General features: G+C 42.3%; 1 protein-coding gene across 1 annotated transcript in view; it reads left to right on the top strand.

Annotated features, from left to right (window-relative positions):
* The first annotated feature begins 19,548 nt into the window (after window positions 1-19,548).
* The window catches only part of LOC311143695 (NEDD8-conjugating enzyme UBE2F), a 74,030-nt gene continuing 72,906 nt past the window's right edge, over window positions 19,549-20,672 (top strand). Inside the window, exon 1 of the mRNA XM_084179567.1 lies at window positions 19,549-19,769. The gene's annotated coding sequence lies outside the window, so the exon portion shown is untranslated. The remainder of the gene's footprint in view (window positions 19,770-20,672) is intronic.

The raw sequence follows: 20,672 nt of genomic DNA, 5'->3' as shown, positions 1-20,672 counted from the left end.
CCATGGGACTTTTTATTGGGTTGGAGAATACCTTTGTATTCCTGTTGTTTTCCTGTAGTATACCCAAGTGGCATGCCCAATCGTCTGTTTCAAGGTAAGCTGCCTCCTACTGGAAAGAAAGAGTCTCTCTCTCACCTCAGCGCAGAAGAAAGCATCCGAGCGAGTGAAACAGCGCCCCTCTGTCTCTATGTAGGCCATTTATCTGATGCTGTCTGGTCCAAACAAGTATTACATTGTTGCTGCCCGTAGCGTTGAATGCAAGGGAAGCCAGCGAGCATTTGGCCTCCCTTGACAAAAAAAGTATAAAAAATTAGCCAGTCACGTTGAGCTCAACTGTGAATGGTCCTGGTGGAATAAAGAAGCTGATTAAACAGCATGATCATTACAGAGGTGCACCTTGCGCTGGGGACAATAAAAATGCCAAACTAAAATGTGCAGTTTTGTCACACAACACAATGCCACAGATGTCTCAAGTTTTGAGGGAGCGTGCAATTGGCATGCTGACTGCAGGAATGTCCACCAGAGCTGTTGCCAGATAATTAAATGTTTATTTCTCTACCATAAGCCGCCTCCAACGTCGTTTTAGAGAATTTGTCAGTACGTCCAATCGGCCACACAACCGCAGACCACGTGTAACCACACCAGCCCAGGACCTCCACATCCGGCTTTTTCACCTGCGGGATCGACTGAGCCCAGCCACCCGGACAGCTGATGAAACTGAGGGGTTCAGTCTGTAATAAAGCCCTTTTGTGGGGAAAAACTCATTCTGATTGGCTAGGCCTGGCTCCCAAGTGGGTGGGCCTCTGCCCTCCCATGACCACCCATGGCTGCGCCCCTGCCCAGTCATGTGAAATCTATAGATTAGGGCCTAATTAATTTATTTCATTTGACGGATTTCCTTCCTGTAACTCTGTAAAATAGTTGAGATTGTTGCATGTTGCGTTTATATTTTCATTCAGTAAAGTTACAATGGCAAATATTATTGCAATACATTACAGAATTGTATTAATGCATGTGTCGTTCCTGCTTTTTAATGTTTTTGCGAAACAAACAAGAAATAAGACAAAAAAACAGAACTTGAGCGTGCATAACTTTTCACCCCCCTCAAAGTCAATACTTTGTAGACTGCACCTTTTGCAGCAATTACAGCTGCAAGTCTCTTGGGGTATGTCTCTATAAGCTTGACACATCTAGCCACTGGGATTTTTGCCCATTCTTCAAGGCAAAACTGCTACAGCTTCTTCAAGTTGGATGGGTTCCGCTGGTGTACAGCAATCTTTAAGTCATACCACAGATTCTCTATTGGATTGAGGTCTGGGCTTTCTAGGCCATTCCAAGACATTTAAATGTTTCCCCTTAAACCACTCGAGTGTTGCTTTAGCAGTATGCTTAGGGTCATTGTCCTGCTGGAAGGTGAACCTCCGTCCCAGTCTCAAATCTCTGGAAGACTGAAACAGATTTCCCTCAAGGATTTCCCTGTATTTAGCGCCATCCATCATTCCTTCAATTCTGACCAGTTTCCCAGTCCCTGCAGATTAAAAACATCCCCACAGCATGATGCTGCCACCACCTCCAATCTCCACTGTGGAGCTGTGCAGCTACTTCAAGGTTATCTTTGGTCTCTTTGTTGCCTATCTGATTAAAGCCCTCCTTGCGTGGTCCGTGAGTTTTGGTGGGCGGCCCTCTCTTGGCAGGTTTGTTGTGGTGCCATATTCTTTCCATTTTTAATAATGGATTTAATGGTGCTCCTGGGGATGTTCAAAGTTTTGGATATTTTTTTTATAACCCAACCCTGATCTGTACTTCTCCACAACTTTGTCCTTGACCTGTTTGGAGAGCTCCTTGGTCTTCATGGTGCCCCTTGCTTAGTTGTGTTGCAGACTCTGGGGCCTTTCAGAACAGGTGTATATATACTGAGATCATGTGACAGATCATGTGACACTTAGATTGCACACAGGTGGACTTTATTTAACTAATTCTTATTTAGTGGCTTGAAGGGGGTGAATACAGTGGGGGAAAAAAGTATTTAGTCAGCCACCAATTGTGCAAGTTCTCCCACTTAAAAAGATGAGAGAGGCCTGTAATTTTCATCATAGGTATATGTCAACTATGACAGACAAAATGAGAAAAAAAAAATCCAGAAAATCACATTGTAGGATTTTTTATGAATTTATTTGCAAATTATGGTGGAAAATAAGTATTTGGTCAATAACAAAAGTTTCTCAATACTTTGTTATATACCCCTTGTTGGCAATGACACAGGTCAAACGTTTTCTGTAAGTCTTCACAAGGTTTTCACACACTGTTGCTGGTATTTTGGCCCATTCCTCCATGCAGATCTCCTCTAGAGCAGTGATGTTTTGGGGCTGTCGCTGGGCAACACGGACTTTCAACTCCCTCCAAAGATTTTCTATGGGGTTGAGATCTGGAGACTGGCTAGGCCACTCCAGGACCTTGAAATGCTTCTTACGAAGCCACTCCTTCGTTGCCCGGGCGGTGTTTGGGATCATTGTCATGCTAAAAGACCCAGCCACGTTTCATCTTCAATGCCCTTGCTGATGGAAGGAGGTTTTCACTCAAAATCTCACGATACATGGCCCCATTCATTCTTTCCTTTACACGGATCAGTCGTCCTGGTCCCTTTGCAGAAAAACAGCCCCAAAGCATGACGTTTCCACCCCCATGCTTCACAGTAGGTATGGTGTTCTTTGGATGCAACTCAGCATTCTTTGTCCTCCAAACACGATGAGTTGAGTTTTTACCAAAAAGTTATATTTTGGTTTCATCTGACCATATGACATTCTCCCAATCCTCTTCTGGATCATCCAAATGCACTCTAGCAAACTTCAGACGGGCCTGGACATGTACTGGCTTAAGCAGGGGGACACGTCTGGCAATGCAGGATTTGAGTCCCTGGCGGAGTAGTGTGTTACTGATGGTAGGCTTTGTTACTTTGGTCCCAGCTCTCTGCAGGTCATTCACTAGGTCCCCCCGTGTGGTTCTGGGATTTTTGCTCACCGTTCTTGTGATCATTTTGACCCCACGGGGTGAGATCTTGCGTGGAGCCCCAGATCGAGGGAGATTATCAGTGGTCTTGTATGTCTTCCATTTCATAATAATTGCTCCCACAGTTGATTTCTTCAAACCAAGCTGCTTACCTATTGCAGATTCAGTCTTCCCAGCCTGGTGCAGGTCTACAATTTTGTTTCTGGTGTCCTTTGACAGCTCTTTGGTCTTGGCCATAGTGGAGTTTGGAGTGTGACTGTTTGAGGTTGTGGACAGGTGTCTTTTATACTGATAACAAGTTCAAACAGGTGCCATTAATACAGGTAACGAGTGGAGGACAGAGGAGCCTCTTAAAGAAGAAGTTACAGGTCTGTGAGAGCCAGAAATCTTGCTTGTTTGTAGGTGACCAAATACTTATTTTCCACCATAATTTGCAAATAAATTCATAAAAATCCTACAATGTGATTTTCTGGATTTTTTTTTCTCAATTTGTCTATCATAGTTGATGTGTACCTATGATGAAAATGACAGGCCTCTCTCATCTTTTTAAGTGGGAGAACTTGCACAATTGGTGGCTGACTAAATACTTTTTTCCCCCACTGTACATATGCATGCACCACTTTTCCGTTATTTATTTTTTAGAACTTTTTCAAAAAAGTTATTTTTTTCATTTCACTTCACCAATTTGGACTATTTTGTGTATGTCCATTACATGAAATCCAAATAAAAATCCATTTGAGGGGGTCAAAATCAAAAGTAACTGTCAGTATCTGGTGTGGCCACCAGCTGCATTAAGTACTGCAGTACAGCTCCTCCTCATGGACTGCACCAGATATGCCAGTTCTTGCTGTGAGATGTTACCCCACTCTTCCACCAAGGCACCTGCAAGTTCCCAGACATTTCTGGGGGGAATGGCCCTAGCCCTCACCCTCCGATCCAACAGGTCCCAGACGTGCTCAATGGGATTGAGATCCAGGCTATTTGCTGGCCATGGCAGAACACTGACATTCCTGTCTTGCAGGAAATCACGCACAGAACGAGCAGTATGGCTGGTGGCATTGTCATGCTGGAGGGACATGTCATGATGAGCCTGCAGGAAGGGTACCACATGAGGGAGGAGGATGTCTTCCCTGTAACGCACAGCGTTGAGATTGCCTGCAATGACAACAAGCTCAGTCTGATGATGCTGTGACTCGACCGCCCCAGAGCATTACGGACCCTCCAGCTCCAAATCGATCCCGCTCCAGAGTACATGCCTCAGTGTAACGCTAATTCCTTCAACGATAATTACGCGAATCCGACCATCACCCTGGTGAGACAAAACCGCGACTCGTCAGTGAAGAGCACTTTTTGCCAGTCCTGTTTGGTTCAGCGACGGTGGGTTTGTGCCTATAGGCGACGTTGTTGCCGGTGAGATCTGGTGAGGACCTGCCTTACAACAGGCCTACAAGCCCTCAGTCCAGCCTATTGCAGACAGATGGAGGGATTGTGCGTTCCTGGTGTAACTCGGGCAGTTGTTGTTGCCATCCTGTACCTGTCCCGCAGATGTGATGTTCGGATGTAACGATCCTATGCAGGTGTTGTTACACGTGGTCTGCCACTGTGAGGATGATCAGCTGTCCATCCTGTCTCCCTGTAGCGCTGTCTTAGGCATCTCACAGTACGGGCAATGCAATTTATTGCCCTGTCCACATCTGCAGTCCTCATGCCTCCTTGCAGCATGCCTAAGGCACGTTAACGCAGATGAGCAGGGACCCTGGGCATCTTTCTTTTGGTGTTTTTCAGAGTCAGTAGAAAGGCCTCTTTAGTGTCCTAAGTTTTCATAACTGTGACCTTAATTGCCTACCATCTGTAAGCTGTTAGTGTCTTAATGACCGTTCCACAGGTGCATGTTCATTAATTGTTTATGGTTCATTGAACAAGCATGGGAAACAGTGTTTAAACCCTTTACAATGAAGATCTGTGAAGTTATTTGGATTTTTACAAATTATCATTTAAAGACGGGGTCCTGAAAAAGGGACGTTTCTTTTTTTGCTGAGTTAATTACTTTCCAGCATGGGTGTGTGCGAGCGCGTGCATGCGTGTTTATGCCTCTGTCTGGGAGGGAGAAGTCAATCACACAATTCTCTATTTCTAAATTCCAATATGGCAGTCTCTTTAGCTACAAAATATTGTCCTGACATTTTATTGTTGCCATTACTGAATGTGTATTTTTCCACCAGGTTTCATGACATTTGTATAGCTGCTACCTGCGCTCTAATAATCTCTCATGAACAGATTCCCTTCATGTAAAATCTGATGCAATTACGTGAGATTTTAGTTCTGGGTGTCCAAGATTAGTGCTCTACTGACTAAGGTGCCGTTCCAACTATGGTCACTAGAGGTCAGTGTTTAATCAAGGTGATCTACAGTAACTACACTACCTCCAATCAAAATGGGATGTTTTCCCCACACACAGACTGCCTTAGAGGTATATATCCACATTTTCCATTCTGAGTTTGAGCCAGATCATACCATTACTTTCCACTTCATTGCTTTTGATAAGCATTAATGGAGTTTCCGTGGGACCAACTGAAGATGCACTGACCTAGAGGAACGGAATAGAGTCTGGTTTGTATCAGCTCTCTATCAAATAGCCTACTGATTAATTTTATTTTGTTTGTTTTTTTGTATCACAAAAGTTGTGAATTCCACTAGAGAGGCCTTGTCCTCTGAAATAATGTGGCAACAGAAGATATAATTGTAGTAATATTTCATGGCAATATAAAGGTTTCTTTACCCAAGTATACATTACATTGATCTCTTATGACACTAGTGCCAACATTCCACATGGCAGAGGAGTTAGCTGGTGTCATATCAAGGTTTCTCTTGGTGCTTTATCCAACTTTCTGCCATATCGTGTGATACGCATTAAGTATATATTTTTCCTGACAACATTTCACCTGACATATGAAATTAGTTTAATGGAAAACAATCATGTTACAAGGTTAAATGTAATATCATACACCCTCTGGATGTTTTCTGCAGGCCATATATGATAATCCACTGTGAACATCAGAATAATAACTACAGTATGTATCTGTACAGCAGACAGACGCGTTGTGATTCATTTCCATTACGGAAAGATGCTCGCTCAATGGCTTCACAAAAGGTGTTGTGTTGCAAGCCAACCTCAAGGCTGTACACTAATTACTACCATTACCATCATCATTCTCAGTGGTAGAGAGGTATTAGTGGCAAATGGTAGTGCAGTAAAAACCATTATACTATTCAACGTGATAACACAAACCCTGTACAGCACTATTAATTGTAAGGCTACCTACAGTGGGGAGAACAAGTATTTGATACACTGCCGATTTTGCAGGTTTTCCTACTTACAAAGCATGTAGAGGTCTGTAATTTTTATCATAGGTACACTTCAACTGTGAGAGACGGAATCTAAAACAAAAATCCAGAAAATCACATTGTATGATTTTTAAGTAATTAATTTGCATTTTATTGCATGACATAAGTATTTGATACATCAGAAAAGCAGAACTTAATATTTGGTACAGAAACCTTTGATTGCAATTACAGAGATCATACATTTCCTGTAGGTCTTGACCAGGTTTGCACACACTGCAGCAGGGATTTTGGCCCACTCCTCCATACAAACCTTCTCCAGATCCTTCAGGTTTTGGGGCTGTCGCTGGGCAATACGGACTTTCAGCTCCCTCCAAAGATTTTCTATTGGGTTCAGGTCTGGAGACTGGCTAGGCCACTCCAGGACCTTGAGATGCTTCTTACGGAGCCACTCCTTAGTTGCCCTGGCTGTGTGTTTCGGGTCGTTGTCATGCTGGAAGACCCAGCCACGACCCATCTTCAATGCTCTTACTGAGGGAAGGAAGTTGTTGGCCAAGATCTCGCGATACATGGCCCCATCCATCCTCCCCTCAATACGGTGCAGCCGTCCTGTCCCCTTTGCAGAAAAGCATCCCCAAAGAATGATGTTTTCACCTCCATGCTTCACGGTTGGGATGGTGTTCTTGGGGTTGTACTCATCCTTCTTCTTCCTCCAAACATGGCGAGTGGAGTTTAGACCAAAAAGCTCTATTTTTGTCTCATCAGACCACATGACCTTCTCCCATTCCTCCTCTGGATCATCCAGATGGTCATTGGCAAACTTCAGACGGGCCTGGACATGCGCTGGCTTGAGTAGGGGGACCTTGCGTGCGCTGCAGGATTTTAATCCATGACGGCGTAGTGTGTTACTAATGGTTTTCTTTGAGACTGTGGTCCCAGCTCTCTTCAGGTCATTGACCAGGTGCTGCCGTGTAGTTCTGGGCTGATCCCTCACCTTCCTCATGATCATTGATGCCCCACAAGGTGAGATCTTGCATGGAGCCCCAGACCGAGGGTGATTGACCGTCATCTTGAACTTCTTCCATTTTCTAATAATTGCGCCAACAGTTGTTGCCTTCTCACCAAGCTGCTTGCCTATTGTTCTGTAGCCCATCCCAGCCTTGTGCAGGTCTACAATTTTATCCCTGATGTCCTTACACAGCCGTCTGGTCTTGGCCATTGTGGAGAGGTTGGAGTCTGTTTGATTGAGTGTGTGGACAGGTGTCTTTTATACAGGTAACGAGTTCAAACGGGTGCAGTTAATACAGGTAATGAGTGGAGAACAGGAGGGCTTCTTAAAGAAAAACTAACAGGTCTGTGAGAGCCGGAATTCTTACTGGTTGGTAGGTGATCAAATACTTATGTCATGCAATAAAATGCAAATTAATTACTTAAAAATCAAACAATGTGATTTTCTGGATTTTTGTTTTAGATTCTGTCTCTCACAGTTGAAGTGTACCTATGATAAAAATTACAGACCTCTACAAGCTTTGTAAGTAGGAAAACCTGCAAAATCGGCAGTGTATCAAATACTTGTTCTCCCCACTGTATGTCACTTCCTGTTGTTGTAGCTAGCCAGTTAGTGAATCTGTCAGTATTAGCCATGTGTTCTGACTGATCCTGCATGACACTATCTCTGATCTAGGGTTGACCCACCTCTTCTACAACTGGGTCACATGAGTCTGTCAGGCAGCTGGTAAAGCCTGGTCCTAGACCGGTAGATACAGTCCACATCCTGACGTTACGACCATGATCTTATTTGACAGACAGAGTTTACTCTGGTCCTAGACCAGTAGACTATGGTCCTCATCAGGTTGTCACAACATGATCTTGTATGACAGACATATGTCACTCTGCTAAAGGGATGTCCTGTCCCCTGTTAGTGGAAACTGTCTAGCAAATACAATGAAAACTGTGAGACACAACAAACATCTTTTTGAATTGACAAATATCAGCAACATTTGCAGTGGGGTCTGTCTACACCCAGATCTGATCTTATCTTCATTCCCTTTACTTAATCAACAGTGCCTTCGGAAAGTATTCAGACCCCTTGACTTTTTCCACTTTGTTACGTTACAGCCTTATTCTAAAATTGATTAAAACGTTTTTTTCCCCCTCATCAATCTACATACAATACCCCATAATGACGAAGCAAAAACAGGTTTTTAGAAATGTTTGCTAATTTATTCACACAAAAAAAACTGCAATATCACATTTACATACAGTACCAGTCAAAAGTTTGGACACACCTACTCATTCAAGGATTGTAGAATAATAGTGAAGGCATTAAAACTATGAAATAACACATATGGAATCATGTAGTCACCAAAAAAAGATTATTCAAAGTAGCCACCCTTTGCCTTGATGACAGCTTTGCACACTCTTGGCATTCTCTAAACCAACTTCACCTGGAATGCTTTTCCAACAGTCTTGAAGGAGTTCCCACATATGCTGAGCACTTGTTGGCTGCTTTTCCTTCACTCTGCGGTCCAACTCATCCCAAACCATCTCAATTGGGTTGAGGTCAGGTGATTGTGGAGGCCAGGTCATCTGATGCAGCACTCCATCACTCTCCTTATTGGTTAAATAGCCTTTACACAGCCTGAAGGTGTGTTGGGTCATTGTCCTGTTGAAAAACAAATGATAGTCCCACTAAGCGCAAACCAGATGGGATGGCGTATCGCAGCAGAATGCTGTGGTAGCCATGCTGGTTAAGTGTGCCTTGAATTCTAAATAAAATCACTTACAGTGTCACCAGCAAAGCACCATCACACCTCCTCCCCCATGCTTCACGGTGGGAACCACACATGCAGACATCATCCGTTCACCTACTCTACGTCTCACAAAGACATGGTGGTTGGAACCAAAAATCTCAAATTTGGACTTATCAGACCAAAGGACAGATTTCCACTGGTTTAATGTCCATTGCTTGTGTTACTTGGCCCAAGCAAGTCTCTTCTTCTTATTGGTGTCCTTTAGTAGTGGTTTCTTTGCAGCAATTCGACCACGAAGGCCTGATTCACGCAGTCTCCTCTGAACAGTTGATGTTGAGATGTGTCTGTTACTTCACCTTATCCTCTGCAGCAGAGGTAACTCTGGGTCTTCCTTTCCTGTGGCGGTCGTCATGAGAGCCAGTTTCATCATAGCGCTTGATGGTTTTTGCAACTGCACTTGAAGAACCTTTCAAAGTTCTTGAAATTATCTGGATTGACTGACCTTCATGTCTTAAAGTAATGATGGACTGTTGTTTCTGTCTGCTTATTTGAGCTGTTCTTGCCATAATATGGACTTAGCCCTATTTGGTAAAATACTATCTTCTGTATACCACCCATACCTAGTCACAACACAACTGATTGAATCAAACGCATTAAGAAGGAAAGAAATTCCACAAATTAACTTTTAACAAGGCACACCTGTTAATTGAAATGCATTCCAGATGACTACCTCATGAAGCTGGTTGTGAGAATGCCAAGAGTGTGCAAAGCTGTCATCAAGGCAAAGGGTGGCTATATGTAGAATCTCAAATATAAAATATATTTTGATTTGTTTAACACTTGTTTGGTTACTACATGATTCCATATGTGTCATTTCATAGTTTTGATGTCTTCACTTTTATTCTACAATGTAGAAAATAGTAAAAATCAAGAAAAACCCTGTAATGAGTAGGTGTGTCCAAACTTTTGACTAGTACTGTAAGTTTCAGACCCTTTACTCAGTACTTTGATGAAGCACATTTGGCAGTGATTACAGCCTTGAGTCTTCTTGGGTATGACACTAAAAGCTTGCCAAACCTGTATTTGGGGTTTCTCCTATTCTTCTCTGCAGATCCTCTCAAGCTCTGTCAGGTTGGATGAGGAGCATCGCTGCACAGCTATTTTCAGGTCTCTCCAGAGATGTTAGATCAGGTTCAAGTCTGGGCTCTGGCTGGGCCAATCAAGGACATTCAGAGACTTGTCCCGAAGCCACTCCTGCGTTGTCTTGGCTGTGTGCTTAGGTTCATTGTCCTGTTGGAACGTGAACCTTCGCCCCAGTCGGAGGTCCTGAGCGCTCTGGAGCAGGTTTTCATCAAGGATCTCTCTGTACTTTGCTTCGTTCATTTTTGCCTCGATCCTGACTAGTCTCCCAGTCCCTGCCTCTTAACAACATCCCCACAGCATGATGCTGCCACCACGATGCTTCACCGTAGGGATGGTGCTAGGTTTCCTCCAGATGTGACGCTTGGCATACAGGCCAAAGACTTCAATCTTGGTTTCATCAGACCAGAGAATCTTGTTTCTCATGGTCTGAGAGTCCTTCGGTGCCTTTTGGCAAACTCCAAGCCGGCTGTCATGTGCCTTTTACTGAGGAGTGGCTTCCGTCTGGTTACTACCATAAAGGCCTGATTGGTGGAGTGCTGCAGAGATGGTTGTCCTTCTGGAAGGTTCTCCCATCTCCACAGAGGAACTCTAGAGCTCTATCAGAGTGACCATCGGGTTCTTGGTCACCTCCCTGACCAAGACCTTTCTCCCCCGATTGCTCAATTTGGCCGGGCGGCCAGCTCTAGGAAGAGTCTTGGTGTTTCCTAACTTCTTCCATTTAAGAATGATGGAGGCCACTTTGTTCTTGTGGACCTTCAATGCTGCAGAAATGTTTTGGTACCCTTCCCCAGATCTGTGCCTCGACACAATCCTGTCTCGGAGCTCTACGGACAATTCCTTCAACCTCATGGCTTGGTTTTTGCTCTGACATGCACTGTCAACTGTGGGACCTTTATATAGACAGGTGTGTGCCTTTCCAAATCATGTCCAAATCAATTGAATTTACCACAGGTGGACTCCAATCAACTTGTAGAAACATCTCAAGGATGATCAATGGAAACAGAATGCACCTGAGCTCAATTTCGAGTCTCATAGCAAATGGTCTGAATACTTATGTAAATAGGGTATTTCTGGTTTTTATTTTTAATACATTTGCTAAAATTTGTAGAAACCAGTTTTCGCTTTGTCATTATGGGGTGTTGTGTGTAGATTGATGAGAATTATTTATTTTTTCAATCAATTTTAGAATAAGTATAACGAAAAAACAAAATGTGGAAAAGGTTAAGGGGGCTGAATACTTTCCGAAGGCACTGTAGCTCCTATTTTAATATTCTGTCAACTGAAGCCTGGCATGGATGGAGTGCCAAGGGAGACTGCTGGTGGCTTTCATTTGTAGCAGGAAATGATGTTGGCTGCAGTGTTGACTGACTGACTCACTGGTTGGCTTGTTTCTAATCTAACTTGGGTCAAATCCACATTGGGGTATAAATAATGAATCTAGCCTGAAAATTGTTTTCCCCTGCCTGCCAGCATTTCACAGTGTGCTGAAATGTCACAATGGTGATTTGACCAGCAGAAAAAACATAGGCAAACATAGTTTCAGATAAACTATTGTTTTTGATTGCCTATTAAGTTGAATGAGCTGTTGATTCATGACTGATGACACTGACTATATGAAAAATGAGTTTCCATGCCTGTTATCATAATTTCAAAACAAACTGAAAATACTCAATAGCAGAAATGATATGGGGTTTTTCCTTTCACCATGCGAAAACAAGCTTTGCCCTCTGCCCTGTTCTATAATTCATTCTTAGGATAGAACAGTTTGTATTATTGCAGAGGTTTTCTTTCATTAGTTTATCCCTTTTATTAATTCAGTCAATACAATTTCCTCAGACCTGAAAGGCAATAAAAATAATCCCACATTGGATATATTTAATTAAATGTCAATCTCCTTCTCTTTTCAATGACTCAGCCTTGGTTCCACTTTTTCTTTATTCAAGCATTGAGTTGTCCATTGTTATATGCTCATATCATCTGTTGTTGTGTTTTTCTTTCCCTTTGAGATATTTGATGATACAATATCATGTAAAGTCTCTCACAGCTCTATAATATTGCCAATTTAAATAGTGATGAATGAAGATCTGTATGTGTGTGTGTGTGTGTAGAAGCCTGCATGTAAGTATCTGTGTGTGTGTGTGATTAGATGTAGAGAGAGCGGATGTCACCGGAGCTTGTCCTAACTGCATGGGCATAGCTGGGACATACAGTAATTACCTCCATCTGTAAAAACGATCACAGAGGAGATAGTAAATAATCCTGCCTTAGGAAAATATGTCTCTCCATACCCCTTGAGTCCATCACAATGTTTTGTAAAATAAAGCCAACCAGAACATTCAGTAGAAAGTGGGTTCCACTCCTGGACCAAAATAAGCAGCTTGCTGTGCCGGATGTCAAACCCCTCAAAGCATGGAAAGTGTGTGTGTGTATGTGCTTGTGTGTTTATGTATGATTTAGGCCAGGGAACAGCGGGTGGTTTCACATCCATACTTCCTCTGAATAAGGGGGACAAGCTGGGGGCAAAAGAGTGATAAACTCCTATCCCTCAGTCCCACATCACGTCTGGAGCCACAGTCACACCAGGCGGTCGGAGTGGGTCCAGACCATTACCAGACCGCAGGAGTAAAGAATGTAAAGATACACCCTCAGATCTGGGATATTTACTGTCTTTGGGGCCTCAGAGTCTACAGAATAATGCTGACACATAAAAACAAAAGATGTATAATACATCTGAACACAGCCTGCTCTGTGGATGTATATTGTGGAAGTGGATGGCCATCAATCAGAGGCTGACTTGTCGTGAACAGACGTTTGTTTGAGAGAGAGAGCATACCCTCATTGTCAGACCTGCTGCACCAAGTTTTATTTGCTTTGTCAGAGGGCCAATTGGCTAGCAGCTCTATCATGGAACTGATGATGACAGAGGGGAAAGCATTGACATCTCATTCAATGTTGGTGGAAATATGAAGCATTTAAGAAAATAGATTGAATTGCATCCTTACGTGTTGTGTACAGCAACAGATTTCAACAAACGAAAGTATGAGTTCCTCACTTCAGCAATGACAAATGCCTGAATACTGCTGAAAACCCATAGACACTTGTACGTACAGTTGAAGTCGGAAGTTTACATACACCTTAGCCAAATACATTTAAACTCAGTTTTTCACAATTCCTGACATTTAATCCTAGTAAAAATTCCCTGTCTTAGGTCAATTAGGATCACCACTTTATTTTAAGAATGTGAAATGTCAGAATAATAGTAGAGAGAATGATTTATTTCAGCTTTTTTTTCTTTCATCACATTCCCAGTAGGTCAGAAGTTTACATACACTCAATTAGTATTTGGTAGCATTGCCTTTAAATTGTTTAACTTGGGTCAAACGTTTCGGTTAGCCTTCCACTAGCTTCCCACAATAAGTTGGGTGAATGTTGGCCCATTCATCCTGACAGAGCTGGTGTAACTGAGTCAGGTTTGTAGGCCTCCCTGCTCGCACACGCTTTTTCAGCTCTGCCCACAAATGTTCTATAGGATTGAGGTCAGGGCTTTGTGATGGCCACTCCAATACCTTGACTTTGTTGTCCTTAAGCCATTTTGCCACAACTTTGGAAGTATGCTTGGGGTCATTGTCCATTTGGAAGAGCCATTTGCGACCAAGTTTTAACTTCCTGACTGATGTCTTGAGATGTTGCTTCAATATATCCACATAATTTTCCTTCCTCATGATGCTATCTATTTTGTGAAGTGCACCAGTCCCTCCTGCAGCAAAGCACCCCCACAGCATGATGCTGCCACCCCTGTGCTTCACGGTTGGGATGGTGTTCTTCGGCTTGCAAGGAACCCCCTTTTTCCTCCAAACATAACGATGGTCATTATGGCCAAACAGTTCCATTTTTGTTTCCTCAGACCAGATGACATTTCTCCAAAAAGTACGATCTTTGTCCCCATGTGCAGTTGCAAACCGTAGTCTGGCTTTTTTATGGTGGTTTTGGAGCAGTGGCTTCTTCCTTGCTGAGCGGCCTTTCAGGCTATGTCGATATAGGACTCGTTTTACTGTTGATATAGATACTTTTGTACCTGTTTCCTCCAGCATCTTCACAAGGTCCTTTGCTGTTGTTCTGGGATTGATTTGCATTTTTCGCACCAAAGTACGTTCATCTCTAGGAGACAGAACGCGTCTCCTTCCTGAGCGGTATGACAGCTGCGTGGTCACATGGTGTTTATACTTGTGTACTATTGTTTGTACAGATGAATGTGGTACCTTCAGGCGTTTGGAAATTGCTCCCAAGGATGAACCAGACTTGTGGAGGTCTACAATTATTTTTCTGAGGTCTCGGCTGATTTTTTTCATTTTCCCATGATGTCAAGCAAAGAGGCACTGAGTTTGAAGGTAGGCCTTGAAATACATCCACAGGTACACCTCCAATTGACTCAAATGATGTCAATTAGCCTATCAGAAGCTTCTAAAGCCATGACATCATTTTCTGGAATTTTTCAAGCTGTTTAAATGCACAGTCAACTTAGTGTATGTAAACTTCTGACCCACTGGAATTGTGATACAGTGAATTATAAGTGAAATCATTTGTCTGTAAACAATTGTTGGAAAAATTACTTGTGTCATGCACAATGTAGATGCCCTAACCGACTTGCCAAAACTATCGTTTGTTAACAAGACATTTGTGGAGTGGTTGAAAAACGAGTTTTAATGACTCCAACCTAAGTGTATGGAAACTTCCGAGTTCAACTGTACATATGCCAGATATGGACACATTTTGTTTTAGGTTTATTTGGATGATGGATTGCTCATTTTCTCTCATGCTCATAATCGCTGAGTCTTTATTTAGCTCTGCTGCCTGTCACACTTGGGTAAAACAAAAAAGGTATCTCTTGGCTCTAACATAGACAGTGGAGCACCATTCATGAGACACCTAATGCAGGCCTTGACAGTAAGAGCAAGAGGGCAATTGTGCTTGGAAATCCTAACTGACATTAATTGGTACAGAAACCCAAACACTGCAAGTCTGGTGTTAGTGTGTGTGTGAATATAGTACAGTAGGTTTATGTAGCATTGTGAGGATTGGGAAATTACCATTGTGTGAAAGTTAGCTAAGGCTGCAAGTTCTTGTGAATGGCGGAGGAGAAGATACGTTTTTTTACACAAAAGTATTTACATTTTCTAATAACAAAAAGTAAAATGTTATCTCTGTGGACTGTTTTGAGTCCACTGACTGGGCAGCCCTGACCTGGAAGAGGCAGCAGATACCGTCTCTGAGTACATCCGTTTCTGTGAGGATCTCATTATTCCCAAAAGAAAGTCAACATCTTCCCCAATAATAAACCTTGGGTAACTCGGGAATTAAAAGAGCTCCTCAACCAGAAAAAAATAGTGTTTAAATAAGGTGGCAGTAAAGACGAAAGGAAAAATATTCAGAGGCAACTCAAAAGCAAAATCAAGGAGTGCAAGGCAGCATACGAAGTCAAATTTGAAAACCTTTTCAAGGACAGTAGGAAAGCCTGGCAAGGGCTACAAACCATCACAGGCTACAAACCAACGAGACATTGTATCACCGTCGAAAATGACCTTGTTTTTGCAAATTATTTGAACAGTTTCTATTGCAGGTTTGACATGTGTGATTTTACATTCAGCAGAAAGTGGCCTTGGACAGTATAGACAGCATACCTACCAGCTGTTGAAATACAGACCTCTGTGAATGACATCAATCAATACTTTCAACGTCTCAACACACGGAAATCATACGTTCCAGACGGCGTCAGCAGCAAGGCACTTCAGGCATGCGCAGACCAGCTCTCATGACCGTTTCAGAAGATGTTGCAGCTGTCACTGAACAGTGGGATAATTCCAGATTTATGGACAAAGTCGCTGATTGTCCCAATACCTCAAAACAACAGGCCAAAAGAAAATAACGAGTTACGCATGTATCCCTGACATCTGTACCTATGACATTTTTTGAAAATGTTATTCAAAAACAAATTATCTCTGGTCTCTCATCCCAATGAGACTCAAACCAGTTCGCCTACCGTGCCTCCATGGTTACTGGTCTTGCTGAACAATATCTACGAACATTTAGAAAAGGCAAATAGCCTAGTGAAAATCGTTTTCATTGACTTCAGTAACGCGTTTAACACCATCCAGTAGGTGGATAAACTGGTGTCAGCTCTCTACTGATCAAGTGGATTAATAGTTTCCTTGTGAACCGTACTCAACAAGTAACGTTTAACTCCGCCATCTCTACATCTAGAACGGTGAATACCGGAGCCCCTCAAGGTTGCGTACTTTCACGGATACTGTACAGACTGTACACAAATGATTGTCAAGCCTCTGACGCAGCCCACACATTTTTTTTATATGCAGATGACACCGCTGTTGTTGGTTTCCTCCACCCAGACCAAACCTCTCTTCAAGGTTTTAACAGAGAAGCGGCCAAATTCGACCAGTGATGCGCAGATAACTTTCTTGAAATAAACGTTAAGAAAACAAAAGAGAAGGAAATTGATTTCAGAAGGAACAAAACCCCCCTACGAAGATAATGTGGAATCAGTCGATAGAGTGACCACATATAAGTACCTGGGAATCGAAATAGACAATAAACTTAAATTAAAATCACTGTGCCTTTGCAAAGATGAAGAAATTGCAGCAGAGAATGCATTTTTTTTTAACGCAAACTAAACCATTTTAATGTCGACCGCCATATCACATAAATGTTCTATAAATCTGTCCTGCAGACTGTGCTGTCCTTTGGTCTGATATGCGTGTTTGGAAACATGCGAGTGCAAGACCAACTCAAGCTTCAGCGCTTGATTAAGACGGCGGGAAGGATAATTGGTATAGATCAAGAATCAGCCACCAACCTGTACACAAAACATTTCCTCCTATTACTTGAAAGCATTTTACAGGACAGTACTTATCCCCTTCACTCAAAATTCAGTCACAGCAGCAGCCGAACAAGGGGAAAGAGACTTCTTCAAAAGAAAATTAAAACATAGATATAGGGACTCTTATTCCAACAGCCATTAGGCTGTATAATAGATCGTCTGTTGGTCCCTCGAGTATACAGCATATTGCACTTTCACTTTAAATGTGTAGCTACAGTGGGGAAAAAAGTATTTAGTCAGCCACTAATTGTGCAAGTTCTCCCACTTAAAAAGATGAGAGAGGCCTGTAATTTTCATCATAGGTACACGTCAACTATGACAGACAAATTGAGGAAAAAAATTCCAGAAAATCACATTGTAGGATTTTTAATGAATTTATTTGCAAATGATGGTGGAAAATAAGTATTTGGTCACCTACAAACAAGCAAGATTTCTGGCTCTCACAGACCTGTAACTTCTTCTTTAAGAGGCTCCTCTGTCCTCCACTCGCTACCTGTATTAATGGCACCTGTTTGAACTTGTTATCAGTATAAAAGACACCTGTCCACAACCTCAAACAGTCACACTCCAAACTCCACTATGGCCAAGACCAAAGAGCTGTCAAACGACACCAGAAACAAAATTGTAGACCTGCACCAGGCTGGGAAGACTGAATCTGCAATAGGTAAGCAGCTTGGTTTGAAGAAATCAACTGTGGGAGCAATTATTAGGAAATGGAAGACATACAAGACCACTGATAATCTCCCTCGATCTGGGGCTCCACGCAAGATCTCACCCCGTGGGGTCAAAATGATCACAAGAACGGTGAGAAAAAATACCAGAACCACACGGGGGGACCTAGTGAATGACCTGCAGAGAGCTGGGACCAAAGTAACAAAGCCTACCATCAGTAACACACTACGCCGCCAGGGACTCAAATCCTGCAGTGCAAGACATGTCCCCCTGCTTAAGCCAGTACATGTCCAGGCCCGTCTGAAGTTTACTAGAGTGCATTTGGATGATCCAGAAGAGGATTGGGAGAATGTCATATGGTCAGATGAAACCAAAATATAACTTTTTGGTAAAAACTCAACTCGTCGTGTTTGGAGTACAAAGAATGCTGAGTTGCATCCAAAGAACACCATACCTACTGTGAAGCATGGGGGTGGAAACATCATGCTTTGGGGCTGTTTTTCTGCAAAGGGACCAGGACGACTGATCCGTGTAAAGGAAAGAATGAATGGGGCCATGTATCGTGAGATTTTGAGTGAAAACCTCCTTCTATCAGCAAGGGCATTGAAGATGAAACGTGGCTGGGTCTTTCAGCATGACAATGATCCCAAACACACCGCCCGGGCAACGAAGGAGTGGCTTCGTAAGAAGCATTTCAAGGTCCTGGAGTGGCCTAGCCAGTCTCCAGATCTCAACCCCATAGAAAATCTTTGGAGGGAGTTGAAAGTCCGTGTTGCCCGGCGACAGCCCCAAAACATCACTTCTCTAGAGGAGAACTGCATGGAGGAATGGGCCAAAATACCAGCAACAGTGTGTGAAAACCTTGTGAAGACTTACAGAAAATGTTTGACCTGTGTCATTGCCAACAAAGGGTATATAACAAAGTATTGAGAAACTTTTGTTATTGACCAAATACTTATTTTCCACCATAATTTGCAAATAAATTCATTAAAAATCCTACAATGTGATTTTCTGGATTTTTTTTCTCATTTTGTCTGTCATAGTTGACGTGTACCTATGATGAAAATTACAGGCCTCTCTCATTTTTTTAAGTGGGAGAACTTGCACAATTGGTGGCTGACTAAATACTTTTTTCCCCCACTGTATAGCACTTTGAATGAATTATATTGTGTAGTTTCTGTGTTTTCATGTTTTATGTACCGTCTCTTTAAGCACATTACCAAATTAATTTCCCCCTGGTGGGATAATAAAGTTGATCTGAATCTGAATCTTAACATGGTATGTAACTAGAAAACATAATTTCCAAAACAATTCTTATGGCGATTTCACGTATTTTATGTGAATGACTTTTCGGATCTGTTTTATGCATTCAGTTGTCAATTGTGACTGCAATCTGGAACTGGAAAAAAGACAACTACTGAAATGTATCCTGTGCTGAAAATTACACAACATATTGATATGTTTATAATATCCATAAGGTGTTTGACAATGTTGAATTAATTCTTATCCAGCCCATCTGCCTGTGCAAGTGAGACAAAGCAATGATGAACATGCTGGCATATTTTTCCAACAATTAATCACCTTACTATATAAAAAACAATATGTGTTCATGAGTGATTCAGCATCTTGCTGTTGTCTACATAACATAATAATGATACTTATGTTTCCCAACTGTGTTGCCTATTTTCTTTGCTTTGTCTAGCGGAACATTTGATATTTGGCCGGACAACAATAACAAACGGAACAATCCCTGCACTTCCGTTAATGACACCGGCAGCGGAGTTGTTACAGCTGATTGTCAGCTTTTTTACATTTCAGTATTAACATTTCTCATGATATATTCGAGAGGTTGTTTAGCGACTGAAGTTCAGTTTTAATCTGTCGCTGCAGGTGCAGCCAGAGGCTTGCTTCCGAGTGTCGTTGATTATGGTGTAGAGGGAGCGCTTTCTCTGAGACAGCAGGTAAACATCGGGGCAGACATTAGCTAGCATGTTCACCTAGCTTGCTAGCAAGCCAAGTGACATTCCATTCGATAAAAACAATAGCTATATAGCTAGATGTCTCTGATAGAAACGTAGCTGTCACCCTTAGGTGTATTTTTATGAATTGCTCCAGTTGTCATCCCAGTCTAACATTGTAACACTGAAAGTGTGTGCATATTTCGGCTAGCCAGCTGGTAGCTAACGTTAAGTTTCTTGCTACCTACCTAGCTAGTACAAGCAAAGCTAGCCTAGGTTGCTAGCGAGCTAACGTTAACGCCTCAACTAGCCTGCTATGTGGTTGAGATGTAGCTTAATAACGTTAGCTAGCTGAACTAAACCCCTAGTTAACTAGATTGCTGTAGTGATTTAAATAAGTAGCTTCCTAATTACTCACTTGTCTAACTACCTAGCTAGCTTTAAATGTTAGCTAGCTATGTCATTGCATTTTTAGCACTAGTGTCTAACTAGTACACTACACAGGAAAATATTGTGTAGCTAGCTAATGTTAGCTAAATATGTTCCCACACTGATGTCACATAACTAACCTCATATTTATCCTCGTTAGCTAACGTTACAGTTATCAGTATTTTCTAGCTGTGTAACTAGCCATTGTTTAGCTATCTGTTGCAAGTCTCCCCTTCCTTGCTTGCCACAACCTTACTTCGTCCTAACTGAACTTCACTTATTGTTTATTTGTCAATTTACAAATCTGTAAAGGTTGTCTAAAGCAGCATAATCCTGGCATTACTTAACTATTATGGGGGGGGGGGGGTGTTAGTTTATCTGACTGCCTGCATTGGTGCAATGCAGCTCTGCCCTGCTTTCATTTAGCTGAGAAACTGGTAGCCTGGAGACCCGACGTTGAATTTAATTGGATTCAAC

The sequence above is a fragment of the Coregonus lavaretus genome (genome assembly GCF_964263955.1).
Source record: "Coregonus lavaretus genome assembly, chromosome: 16".
Lineage (NCBI taxonomy): Eukaryota > Metazoa > Chordata > Actinopteri > Salmoniformes > Salmonidae > Coregonus > Coregonus lavaretus.
The sequence above is the reverse complement of the archived record's forward strand: the minus strand, read 5'-3'. Positions and strand labels throughout refer to the sequence as shown.